We start from the raw sequence: 12936 nt of genomic DNA on the forward strand, positions 1-12936 counted from the left end.
GTGGAACACGTGTCCGGCGTGCGCCAGTACGCCGCTCCTTCCCGTCCCTCTGGTGATGGGGTGCTCGCGACACCCTCCCGAGCGGTTCGCCGGCGTTGGCCCGCCGGCAGAAACGGCAGTGTTGCCTAATTTAGATTATTTATTTATTTATTTATTTATTTATTTATTATATAGTTATTTTTATTTTTATTTTTTAATGCGATCCCGGGTGGCACATGTTCGTTTTATGAACGTTTTATAGCGTTTTCTAGGCGCATCTTTTCGTATTGGATGCGTTTGGGGAACGTTTATGGAATGAGCAGTGCTACCTGGGATGTGTATTCCGAGTGTGAATGTCGCGTAAATTATTGCGTATCTGTCCTGCCCACAACTATCTTAATTGTCTACTTTTATTTTTATATTTATTTGCTTGCTATTGCATGCTGTGTGGGCCTATATGTTCCGAGAGTGAATGTCGCGTATAATAATATTGTATTTTAAGCGAGTGTGAATGAGTCGTAATTGACTAATTTCTTTTTTAATAATTTTTTTTAAACCGCGTGCGCGCTCCCGGGCCTTTTTATCTTTTGACTTGCGACTGTGATAGGCCCGGGAGCGAAATGCTGTGATATGTATTATATGAATTGCCCCGGCCTGCGAACCGGGGCAATATTAATATAATATCTAAATGTACTCGCGCTCTGGGGGAGGCTGGCCCTCCCCTACCGCCTCATAGCGTTGCCCACTGGCGGGGGGGGGTTATTGTCCCCCGCCCATATATTAATTAAGATTTGCGCGCGGCTAGAGCCGCTTTTATATTGTATTTCACCCCGGGGGGGTTCGCCCTCCCGGGGAACATTAACTGAAAATAAAATGGTTTTTATCTGTTCTTATCAGCTTAATATCTGATACAATCCCCATAGGGGATTCAGAATATTAAACTGATTTTTGGAACCGGGCGGGTGACCGGAGCTTGCTCCGACTCTGCCGCGGGTCGACCTGACATTGCAGTACCGTCAGGAGCGGCCTAATAAGCCAATTAAAACATAAGTTTTCTTTTAGATTATTATATTTAACATCCTTTTTTGCAGGCTTATTAGGCCCTGACCCGTGGCCGCGCGCCCGGTTTCACTAATTAGCGGTTGTCTGAATCCCCGGGTGATCGCGCGCTTTTCGCGGAAAGACTTAGCTCGGGGGGCGTAGCCGGAGTAATTTTTATTAATTGATAAGTTTTTTTTTTAACCCGGGAGTGTGAGTGCGTCGCGAGTGTGTCCGGCCGAGAGGCGATCGCGTAATTTATTTATTTATTAAAAAAAAAAAAACAGCGGGATTGCCCCTTTTTCTGCGAGCGAGTGTGCGTCGTCCGCGGTTGACAGGCGTCCTGTAAAGGTAGTTGCGCGGTGTTGTGACAGCTCAGTGGCACGTGGGTGCAGTGCGCGTTGATTAATTAATAATACTAATTAAATAAAGTCATTAGTGCAATTAGCGGGCCTGTCATCCGGCCCGCCGCGCGCTGCCTCCACGTGTCACAGCGTTGACATTGTTATTGTCACACACCGCGCATGTGACATTGATAGTTTTTGAATAAATATATATGTATATTTTTCTATATCCTACCTATGACAGTTATTTATTGACCCCATTCCTTTGTAATCATAATTAGGTTTAAATCTGTATATATATTTATTTATTTATTTATTTATTAATTATCTATCTACTTATTACTCTTAATTGTATATATGTATTAACTTGCAGCTATTTATTCTCAATCTCTTTCCTACTGTATGTACATATATATTCATAATTTATTTATTTTCGCATTTGTATATATTTAATTATATTTAATTATATTTATTTACTTATTTTTATTTATTTCTGTACTATATATACCCATTTATCTATATTTATTTATTTATTTCACTTTAAATTGTACATACATATTAATCTACACATAGCTAGTCATCGCATTGCTCATCGCTGCAATTTGGTCATATATGCACATTTATACATAGATATATCCAACATTATATTTACTTATTAATTATCTATTTACTCTTAGTGGTACATATATATTATCTTGCAGCTATCTTTCTTATTCTTTTCCTACTTTATGTACATATACATTCATAATTATTAATTTTCCTAATTGTATATACTTAATTACACTTATTGACTTATTCCTTATTTATGACTGAATTGTATATACTCATTTATTTATATTTATTTATGTTTATTTATCTACTTCATTTCAAATTGTACATATATATTAATCTTTATAAATTTAGTCATCGCTCTGCTCCTCGCTGCAACTTGATTGTATGTACACATTCTTATATTGATATATTTGCTAATACAATTATATTTCCATTCTTTACACTTGAACATATTTATTAACTCTATATATACAGTCACTCACATATTCTGATTTATTCAACTTAGTTATTTTTAACCTAAAACTGTCATAGATACTTAAACGTTATAAATTCTAATCGATAGACTCAACGCTGTGTGTATATTCAATAGTATCCTACGTATTTATTTCAATTCTAATGCTGACGGTATATACAATGGTTGACGTTTGTCTTTAAAGGGTGCGTATAACCTAATTACATAGATTTTTGTAACTTTGCACATTTTTCATACTTATATATCTATCACTGCATATTGACCGAAACATTCACCTACATATTTACTCTTAAACTATATACATACACATACATATTGATATTCATCTACTCGCAGCAATACCTAAACAGTATATACACATTCTCGCATCCAACCATATAATTATTCACTTAAAACTAATTGCACACAACATACACACAGCTATCCACGCATTCACACGAGTCTTTCAATAAAATCGACTGCATATACATATTTGTTCTTATCTACTCTAAACAATAAAACACAATGTCACAGGACGCCCGCGTCGTCGTCATCGAGTATCCAGTGCCCGCCCGGGTGCATTGCCCGCGCTGCTGGATGACCGCTGACGGCGTCGCGAAGTCACGCGGCGAATTTAGCGACCCGCCGCACTTAATCAAGCACCAAAAGAAATATCATGCGGGGGACACCGTGACATACAAATGCTCCATGTGCGAATACATGGGGCAAGGGAGATATCCCCTCAAATCGGTTAAATCGCATTTTGAAAAAAGTCACGGTGTTCCCGCTGCGGCGGGTCGCAACGCGGATGACGCACACACTAACAATACTGCCGGCGGGCCATCTTCTTCGGGTGCGCGTCCAAGGGCGATGGGCGCTGCCCCGCCGTCGACGTCTGCCGCTGGAGCTTCGTCGCGAAGCCGAGCGTCATCCTCGCGGCAACCCAGTCTCACGTTCTCCGCATCGGCGCCGACACCTGCACAAACAACGACAGGAGTGAGTTCACGGGCAACACCACCAGCCACGACCACATCGGCGCCAACGAGGAGATCTCCCTCCTACGCGGCCGTCACTGCAGCGGGGCCGACGACAAACCCACCATCGTCGTCGGCCGCCGCAAACACCACGCGCACAACAACACCAACGTTGACAGGAAGGACGGCCGCCATTACGTGCACCGCGAGCGCCGCGCCGCGCGCGGCCGCCGCCGGCGCAATAAAGGCGCATCCGCAACCTCAAGGCGGATCCACAGCACAGCGCGGCGCAGCCAATAGGAAGCGTCCGTCTCCCGCGTCCAGAGAGGCGCGAATTCCGACTCCCACGTCATCGGGGGGAGGGCCGGCGACCACCAGGAGGCCCTCCGTGACCCCGCCGACCACCACCAGCACGGCGGGGACGTCCAGGAGTCGGAGATCGCAGAGCGTGCCTCTCGAGAAGAGCGGCGCTACCAGACCGACACGCGTGCCCCCCAGGAGGTCACCAGGAGCCGCCGCCGACTTTTCACCATCCTTCGGCGGCGGGGGGGGCACACGAAGGAGGACACCCGAGAAAACACCGCCAACCACCATCCAGGCAGGACCCACCACAAGGAGCAGGACTCGGGCGTCCAGCGTGTCGGTCGAGAAGACCGCGCGGGAGACGAGGTCCCTGGCCAGGTCATCGGCCAGGGCGGCACCGCGGGCGCCACCGGGTAGGACGACGTCTACCAGGAGAAACCCGGAGGCGCGGCCGGTGACGACCACCTCCGCCGGCACCGCGGTGCGGAATCTAAGCGCCGCGCTATCGACGTCGCGGAGCATTGGGAGGGCACAGGGGCCGGCGAGGACGTCGCCCCTGCAGCGCGGGACCCCGCCCTCCCAGAGGAGCCCCGCCGCATCGCCGACCATCTGCGTGTGCGGCGCGGTGTCTCCTCAACCTCCACAGACATCGGAGATGCCCGCGACGTCGATGCCCGCCACGTTGTCGACCAACACGGTGACAACCACTACATGCGGGTCCCCCGTGATGTCCACGGGGTATACCGCGGGGAGAAGGAGCACGCCGCTCCGTCCCTCCCCCCTCCCGACCATCCTGGAGGTGTCACCGTGTGAGGTCGACGTGCGGATGCGCCGGGACATGAGGACGCCGGACGAGGTGCACCGAGGAGCATCCCCAAGGACATCGGGGGAGGAGGGAGACCCAGAGGGATGGTGGACGAGCCTGGGAAGAAGAGCGGGGCGTCGGCGGAGCGACGACTCCGTACAAAGTGTCAGCCCGGCGGCGGCGGGGCCGCGGCAGTCGCCCGTCTCGCCCATGACGCCGGCGAACATAAGTGAAAGTGACGCTTTGAACTTGATTCGACCGTGCTCGGTGGTGCTGGAGCGGACCAGTGTTCGGTCCGTTGCGAGCGTTCCAGCGGGGCTCGCCGCGATCGTCGCATCCCGGAGGATCAACGCGGGAGGAGCACCGGGTCATCGGCGTATTGAAGACGGAGCAGCAGGACATCCGAGTGGGTCCGCGAGCGTCCGCGGTGTCATGGGCCGTCGGCGGGGAGCAACCGTAGCCGGCGGCGCGGGAGCGAGTGAGATGACACCGCCGAGTCGAGCCCTAAGCGGGGGCGGGGAGCACCGCCGGGGTCCGCGGCGCGCTCCCGGCCCGACGGGTCGGCGGCCCGCCGACCTACCGGCCCCTGCTGCTGCCGCGAGGCAGTACAGGGGGGCACGACTGGTCGTGCGGGACGTGCTGACACGGCGGGCCGGGGACGTTGCCTCGCTCGCTGACCTCGAGGAATACGCGGCCTTGGTCGCTGACTTCCTCGGGGGAGGTGCGGCGGGGGTGGCCAGCGGCGGTGCTCCCGGCGCCCGTGACCGTCCGGGTCGGTCGCGTGAGGCGCGGGGGCGGCGGGGCGGGGGGGCCGCCCCAGCGAGAGACGACGCCAGAAATCGAAGGGGGCCGGCACCGGCCGGTCCCTCGCAGTCGGGAGAAGGACGCGGAGACTGGGTGCGCGAAGCGACTCGTCTACAGGCGCTGTACCGGGTGAACCGACGTCGTGCGGTCCGAGAGGTGCTGCAGGGGCCCGCAGAATTCTGCCAAGTGCCGAAGGAGCGGGTCCAGGCGTACTTCGAGGACCTATATCGCGGAGGGGAACCTATGGGCAGCGTCGACGACGAAGTCGTGGAGTGCGCTGACCCCTTGGCCGTTGAGGAGGCCGCGCGCCTGCTCGATCCGTTCGCGGAGCGAATAGTTGGCCGTCGGCTCCGGCGTATGAATAACTCTGCGCCGGGTCCCGACGGTATCAGCTATAAGGACCTCCGCGAATCGGATCCGGGCGCGCGACTCCTCACCGCTCTATTTAACATCTGTCAGCGGCTCGAGGCAGTTCCCGCGTCCTGGAAGACCTCCAACACAGTGTTGGTGTATAAAAAAGGCAACCGGGAAATGTTAGAGAACTGGCGTCCTCTCGCGCTGGGTGATACGGTCCCCAAACTTTACGCCGCGCTCGTCGCTGATCGTCTGACCGACTGGGCGGTCAGTAACAACAAACTTAGCCGGGCGCAGAAGGGATTCCTAAGGGACGAGGGGTGCTACGAGCATAACTTCGTCCTGCAGGAAATCCTGACTGATGCCCGGCGGACTCGGCGGCAGGCGGTCGTCGCATGGCTGGATCTTTCCAACGCGTTTGGCTCGATCCCGCATGCGACGATCCGCCGCGCGCTCATTCGCTCCGGCGTGCCGGGGGGCCTCGTCAATATATGGAACTCCATGTATGACGGGTGCTCCACGCGGGTGCGAACTGCCGAGGGCTACACCGCGCCTGTCCCGATTCGCTCGGGCGTGCGACAGGGGTGTCCGCTTAGCCCGGTAGTATTTGACCTCGCTATCGACTCGGTACTGCGCGCAGTCACCGATGTCGATGCGGGGTTCGATCTACTGGGCTATCGCTTTAACACCTTCGCGTACGCGGACGACATAGCCCTTGTCGCTGAAACGCCCGAGGGAATGCGGCGGCTTCTCGCCGTCGCGGAGCTCGAAGCATCGTCGGTGGGGTTGCGGTTCAACCCTGCGAAATGCGCCACCCTGCACATCGGTGCAGGAGTGGTCGGCAGGGTCCTACCGACGACCTTCGAGATCCAGGGGCAGCCCGTTCGTCACCTGGCAGACGGCGAGCCTTACTTTCATCTCGGAGTCCCGACCGGCTTCTCGGTCGACCAGACTCCATATGTCACCATCGGAGGCCTCCTGGAGGATCTTCGGGCGGTTGACCGCGCTCTCCTCGCCCCGTGGCAGAAGATAGAGACACTGGCTACTAACATCCTGCCACGCGTCGACTTTCTGCTGCGGGGAGCCGCAGTGGAGAAACGCCCCCTCAAAACCGTAGACTTGGAGATCCGGCGGGTTGCCAAGGCCTGGCTCAACCTCCCGCAGAGGGCCAGCGCGGAAGTGGTCTACCTCCCTCCCAAACGGGGGGGTTGTGGGCTACTTCCGATGTCTGACCTCGCGGACGTCCTGTCCGTCGCGCACGCCTTCCGTATGCTTACGGCTGGCGACGAGACGGTCAGGGGGCTCGCGTGGGCGTCTCTGCGGGGAGTTGTGGCCAGGCGTATTGGGGGCCCGCCATCGGGCGAAGATTTAGCTGCCTTCCTCTCGGGTTCGCTCGAGGGGAGGCTTCGCGACGGAGGGGAGCGCTCCCTGTGGTCGAGGGCTCGGAACGCCGCCCGGAGGCAGTCCGAAAGGTTGTCTCTTCGGTGGCGATGGAGCGGGCCGACCGAGGAGTTGGTCGTGGAGTGCAGGGGTACGCCCATAGGGGACACGGTAAAAGTCCCACCTGGTGCTCGTGCCCAGGTGGTGACCCGTCTGCGCTCAGCGGTGGCGGCATTTTACGCGTCAACGCTTTTGGCCAAACCGGACCAGGGGAAGGTGTTCGAGGTGTCGTCGCGGGCTGGGGTGAGCAATCACTTCGTCCGCGGCGGCAGCTTCACCCGCTTCGCCGACTGGCGCTTTATCCACCGCGCGCGCCTGGACGTCCTCCCCCTAAACGGCGCTCGTCGCTGGGGGGAGGCGGACCGAAGATGTCGGCGATGCGGGTTGGCGGCCGAGACCCTTCCCCACGTTATCAACCACTGTGGGGTCCATTCTGCCGCCATTCAGCTGAGGCACGACGCCGTGCTGCACAGGCTCCGTAAGGCTTGCCGTATGCCCGGTGAAAAACGGGTAAACCAGCGGGTCGGGGGGGTCGACGGGGAACTTGGGGAGCTACGACCTGATCTCGTGATCAGGCACGAGCCCTCCAAGTGTGTCGTCATTTGCGACATCACGGTGCCCTTTGAAAACCGCTGGAGGTCGTTTGAGGAGGCCAGGGCGAGGAAAATTGCCAAGTACTCGCCCTTGGCGGAAGCGCTCCAGCGCGAAGGGTACCGTGTCGTCGTGACGGCCTTCGTCGTCGGCTCCCTCGGCTCGTGGGATCCGGCCAACGAGGCGGTGCTGCGGACGTTGCATATTGGCAGTGCGTACGCCTCTATGCTGCGCCGCCTCGTTGTCTCGGATACCATTCGCTGGTCGCGGGACGTTTACGTGGAACACGTGTCCGGCGTGCGCCAGTACGCCGCTCCTTCCCGTCCCTCTGGTGATGGGGTGCTCGCGACACCCTCCCGAGCGGTTCGCCGGCGTTGGCCCGCCGGCAGAAACGGCAGTGTTGCCTAATTTAGATTATTTATTTATTTATTTATTTATTTATTTATTATATAGTTATTTTTATTTTTATTTTTTAATGCGATCCCGGGTGGCACATGTTCGTTTTATGAACGTTTTATAGCGTTTTCTAGGCGCATCTTTTCGTATTGGATGCGTTTGGGGAACGTTTATGGAATGAGCAGTGCTACCTGGGATGTGTATTCCGAGTGTGAATGTCGCGTAAATTATTGCGTATCTGTCCTGCCCACAACTATCTTAATTGTCTACTTTTATTTTTATATTTATTTGCTTGCTATTGCATGCTGTGTGGGCCTATATGTTCCGAGAGTGAATGTCGCGTATAATAATATTGTATTTTAAGCGAGTGTGAATGAGTCGTAATTGACTAATTTCTTTTTTAATAATTTTTTTTAAACCGCGTGCGCGCTCCCGGGCCTTTTTATCTTTTGACTTGCGACTGTGATAGGCCCGGGAGCGAAATGCTGTGATATGTATTATATGAATTGCCCCGGCCTGCGAACCGGGGCAATATTAATATAATATCTAAATGTACTCGCGCTCTGGGGGAGGCTGGCCCTCCCCTACCGCCTCATAGCGTTGCCCACTGGCGGGGGGGGGTTATTGTCCCCCGCCCATATATTAATTAAGATTTGCGCGCGGCTAGAGCCGCTTTTATATTGTATTTCACCCCGGGGGGGTTCGCCCTCCCGGGGAACATTAACTGAAAATAAAATGGTTTTTATCTGTTCTTATCAGCTTAATATCTGATACAATCCCCATAGGGGATTCAGAATATTAAACTGATTTTTGGAACCGGGCGGGTGACCGGAGCTTGCTCCGACTCTGCCGCGGGTCGACCTGACATTGCAGTACCGTCAGGAGCGGCCTAATAAGCCAATTAAAACATAAGTTTTCTTTTAGATTATTATATTTAACATCCTTTTTTGCAGGCTTATTAGGCCCTGACCCGTGGCCGCGCGCCCGGTTTCACTAATTAGCGGTTGTCTGAATCCCCGGGTGATCGCGCGCTTTTCGCGGAAAGACTTAGCTCGGGGGGCGTAGCCGGAGTAATTTTTATTAATTGATAAGTTTTTTTTTTTAACCCGGGAGTGTGAGTGCGTCGCGAGTGTGTCCGGCCGAGAGGCGATCGCGTAATTTATTTATTTATTAAAAAAAAAACAGCGGGATTGCCCCTTTTTCTGCGAGCGAGTGTGCGTCAACCGCGGTTGACAGGCGTCCTGTAAAGGTAATTGCGCGGTGTTGTGACAGCTCAGTGGCGCGTGGGTGCAGTGCGCGTCTATTAATTAATAGTATTAATTAAATTAAAGTCATTTAGTGCAATTAGCGGGCCTGTCATCCGGCCCGCCACGCGCTGCCTCCACGTGTCACAGCGTTGACATTGTTATTGTCACACGCCGCGCATGTGACATTGACATTTGTGTTGAATAAATATATGTATGCCCTTATATGTTGCCTGTGACATTTATTTATTATCCTATTCCCTCATAATTATAAATAAAAATTAATCTGTATTTATATTTATCTACTTATTTGCTAACTATTTATTTACTTATTTAATATCAGTCTTAATTGTATATGTATTAACTTGCAGCTATCACTTCTTATTGTCTCCAATTGTATGTACACATAAATATTCAGAATTATTTATTCTATTAATTGTATATATCTAATTATATTTATTTATTTATTACTATTTATTTATACTTAGTCCGGAATTGTATATACTCATTTACCTATATTTATTCATTTATTTATCTGTAAGTTGTACATACATATAAACTCATACATAGTTAGTCATCGCTTTGGTCTTCGCTGCAATTTGACTGCATATGCACACTTTTACATTGACATATTCTTTTTTTTTATAATTATATCCTTATTCTATTTCACCTATATTTATTTATCAATATTACATAAACAGCCATTCATATATTCTTGATTATTTTACTTATTTATTGTAACTGTCATAAGGTACTTAAATACTATAAATCCTAATTGAGAGATTCAACGCTGTGGGTATTGACATCTTTGTTGAATAGATATATGTATCTATTTCTACATGTTATCTATGACGGCCATTTATTGATTCCATTCCCTTATAATTATAACTTAAAATCAATCTGTATATATATCTATCTATTTATGAATCATTTATTTATTTTCAATTGTATATATATACCAACTGGCAGCTATCTACTATTTTTTATTCTTTTTCTTACTGTATGTGCACATAGACACAGTCATAATTACTCACTTCCTTAATTGTGTGTATCTAATTATATCTATCTATTTATGGCTATTTATTTCTGAATTGTATATATCCATTTAGCTATAGTTACTTATTTATTACTTTCTAAACTGTACATACATATTAATTTATACAATTCTAGTCATCGCTCTGATTATCGCTGCAGTCTGATCATATGTACACACTTTTATATTAACATATTTATTATTATAATTATAATTATAACTCTTATTCTTTCTTACTATATCTATCTATTTATACTATATATACAGTCACTCGCATATTCCTAATCATTTAATTTACTTATTTTTAAAACTGTCATAGATTCTTAAACGCTATAACTTCACATTGATAGACTCAACGCTGCGTGTATATTTTACTTTATCTAACTGATTTATCTCAATTTTGATGCTGGTGGTGTATGCAGTGTTTTACATCTGTTATTGAAGGTACTTGTACTCTTTAATATCTAATCTCTATAATTTTTACATATTTCTGACGACTTTTATATAACCTTATGTCCATCGTTGAGTGGTACACACACAGATTCCTTTATATACAATCTTTTACACATTTATTATTCGATTGGTCACTCAAATATACTTGCATACATCCACTCGCAGCAGTAACTCAAATGTATATTCACATCCACGCAAATAATTAATCACTACTTCACATTTACATATACACGCAGCTATTTACACATTTACATACCCACACGAGTCTCGCTTGCATACATATATTTGTTCTTATTTACTCTAATCTATAATCTAGAATGTCACAGGACGCCCGCGTCGTCGTCATCGAGCATCCAGTGCCCGCTCGGGTGCATTGCCCGCGCTGCTGGATGACCGCTGACGGCGTCGCGAAGTCACGCGGCGAATTCAGCGACCCGCCGCATTTAATTAAGCACCAGAAAAAATACCATGCGGGGGACACCGTGACATACAAATGCTCCATGTGCGAATACATGGGGCAAGGGAGATATCCCCTCAAATCTGTCAAGATACATTTTGAAAAAAGTCACGGTGTTCCCGCTGCGGCGGGTCGCGACGCGGATGGCGTACACACTAACAATACTGCCGGCGGGCCATCTTCTTCGGGTGCGCGTCCAAGGGCGATGGGCGCTGCCCCGCCGTCGACGTCTGCCGCTGGAGCTCCGTCGCGAAGCCGAGCGTCATCCTCGCGGCAACCCAGGCTCACGTTCTCCGCATCGGCGCCGACACCTGTACACACAACAGCAGGAATGAGTACACGGGCAACACCACCAGCCACATCGGCGCCAACGAGGAGATCTCCCTCCTACGCGGCCGTCACTGCAGCGGGGCCGACGACAAATCCACCATCGTCGTCGGCCGCCGCAAACACCACGCGCACAACATCCACAGCGTTGACGGGAAGGACGGCCGCCATTACGTGCACCGCGAGCGCCGCGCCACGCGCGGCCGCCGCCGGCACGATTAAGGCGCATCCGCAACCTCAAGGCGGATCCACAACACAGCGCGGCGCAGCCAATAGGAAGCGTCCGTCTCCCGCGTCCAGAGAGGCGCGAATTCCGACTCCCACGTCATCGGGGGGAGGGCCGGCGACCACCAGGAGGCCCTCTGTGACCCCGCCGACCACCACCAGCACGGCGGGGTCGTCCAGGAGTCGGAGATCGCAGAGCGTGCCTCTCGAGAAGAGCGGCGCTACCAGACCGACACGCGTGCCCCCCAGGAGGTCACCAGGAGCCGCCGCCGATTTTTCACCATCCTTCGGCGGCGGGGGGGGCACACGGAGGAGGACGCCCGAGAAAACACCGCCAACCACCATCCAGGCAGGACCCACGACGAGGAGCAGGACTCGGGCGTCCAGCGTGTCGGTCGAGAAGACCGCGCGGGAGACGAGGTCCCTGGCCAGGTCATCGGCCAGGGCGGCACCGCGGGCGCCTCCGGGTAGGACGACGTCTACCAGGAGAAACCCGGAGGCGCGGCCGGCGACGACCACCTCCGCCGGCACCGCGGTGCGGAATCTAAGCGCCGCGCTATCGACGTCGCGGAGCATTGGGAGGGCACAGGGGCCGGCGAGGACGTCGCCCCTGCAGTGCGGGACCCCGCCCTCCCAGAGGAGCCCCGCCGCATCGCCGACCATCTGCGTGTGCGGCGCGGTGTCTCCTCAACCTCCACCAACTTCGGAGATGCCCGCGACGTCGATGCCCGCCACGTTGTCGACCAACACGGTGACAACCACTACATGCGGGTCCCCCGTAATGTCCACGGGGTACACCGCGGGGAGAAGGAGCACGCCGCTCCGTCCCTCCCCCCTCCCGACCATCCTGGAGGTGTCACCGTGTGAGGTCGACGTGCGGATGCGCCGGGACATGAGGACGCCAGACGAAGTGCACCGAGGAGCATCCCCAAGGACATCGGGGGAGGAGGGAGACCCAGAGGGATGGAGGACGAGCCTGGGAAGAGGAGCGAGGCGTCGGCGGAGCGACGACTCCGTACAAAGTGTCAGCCCGGCGGCGGCGGGGCCGCGGCAATCGCCCGTCTCGCCGATAACGCCGGCGAACGCTAATGACATTGCGAGAGTGATTCGACCGTGCTCGGTGGTGCTGGAACGGACCAGTGTTCGGTCCGTCGAGAGCGTTCCAG

The 12936-nt window shown here is 52.2% G+C and overlaps 2 pseudogenes; both read left to right on the forward strand.

The window, feature by feature from the left end:
- The first annotated feature begins 837 nt into the window (after positions 1 to 837).
- On the forward strand, positions 838 to 1015 carry LOC140671508 (U2 spliceosomal RNA; annotated as a pseudogene).
- A 7736-nt stretch (positions 1016 to 8751) lies between these two features.
- LOC140671509 (U2 spliceosomal RNA) lies at positions 8752 to 8929 on the forward strand (annotated as a pseudogene).
- The last annotated feature ends 4007 nt before the right edge of the window (positions 8930 to 12936 follow it).

Source organism: Anoplolepis gracilipes, chromosome 11 (genome assembly GCF_047496725.1).
Source record: "Anoplolepis gracilipes chromosome 11, ASM4749672v1, whole genome shotgun sequence".
In the NCBI taxonomy this organism is placed as follows: Eukaryota; Metazoa; Arthropoda; class Insecta; order Hymenoptera; family Formicidae; genus Anoplolepis; species Anoplolepis gracilipes.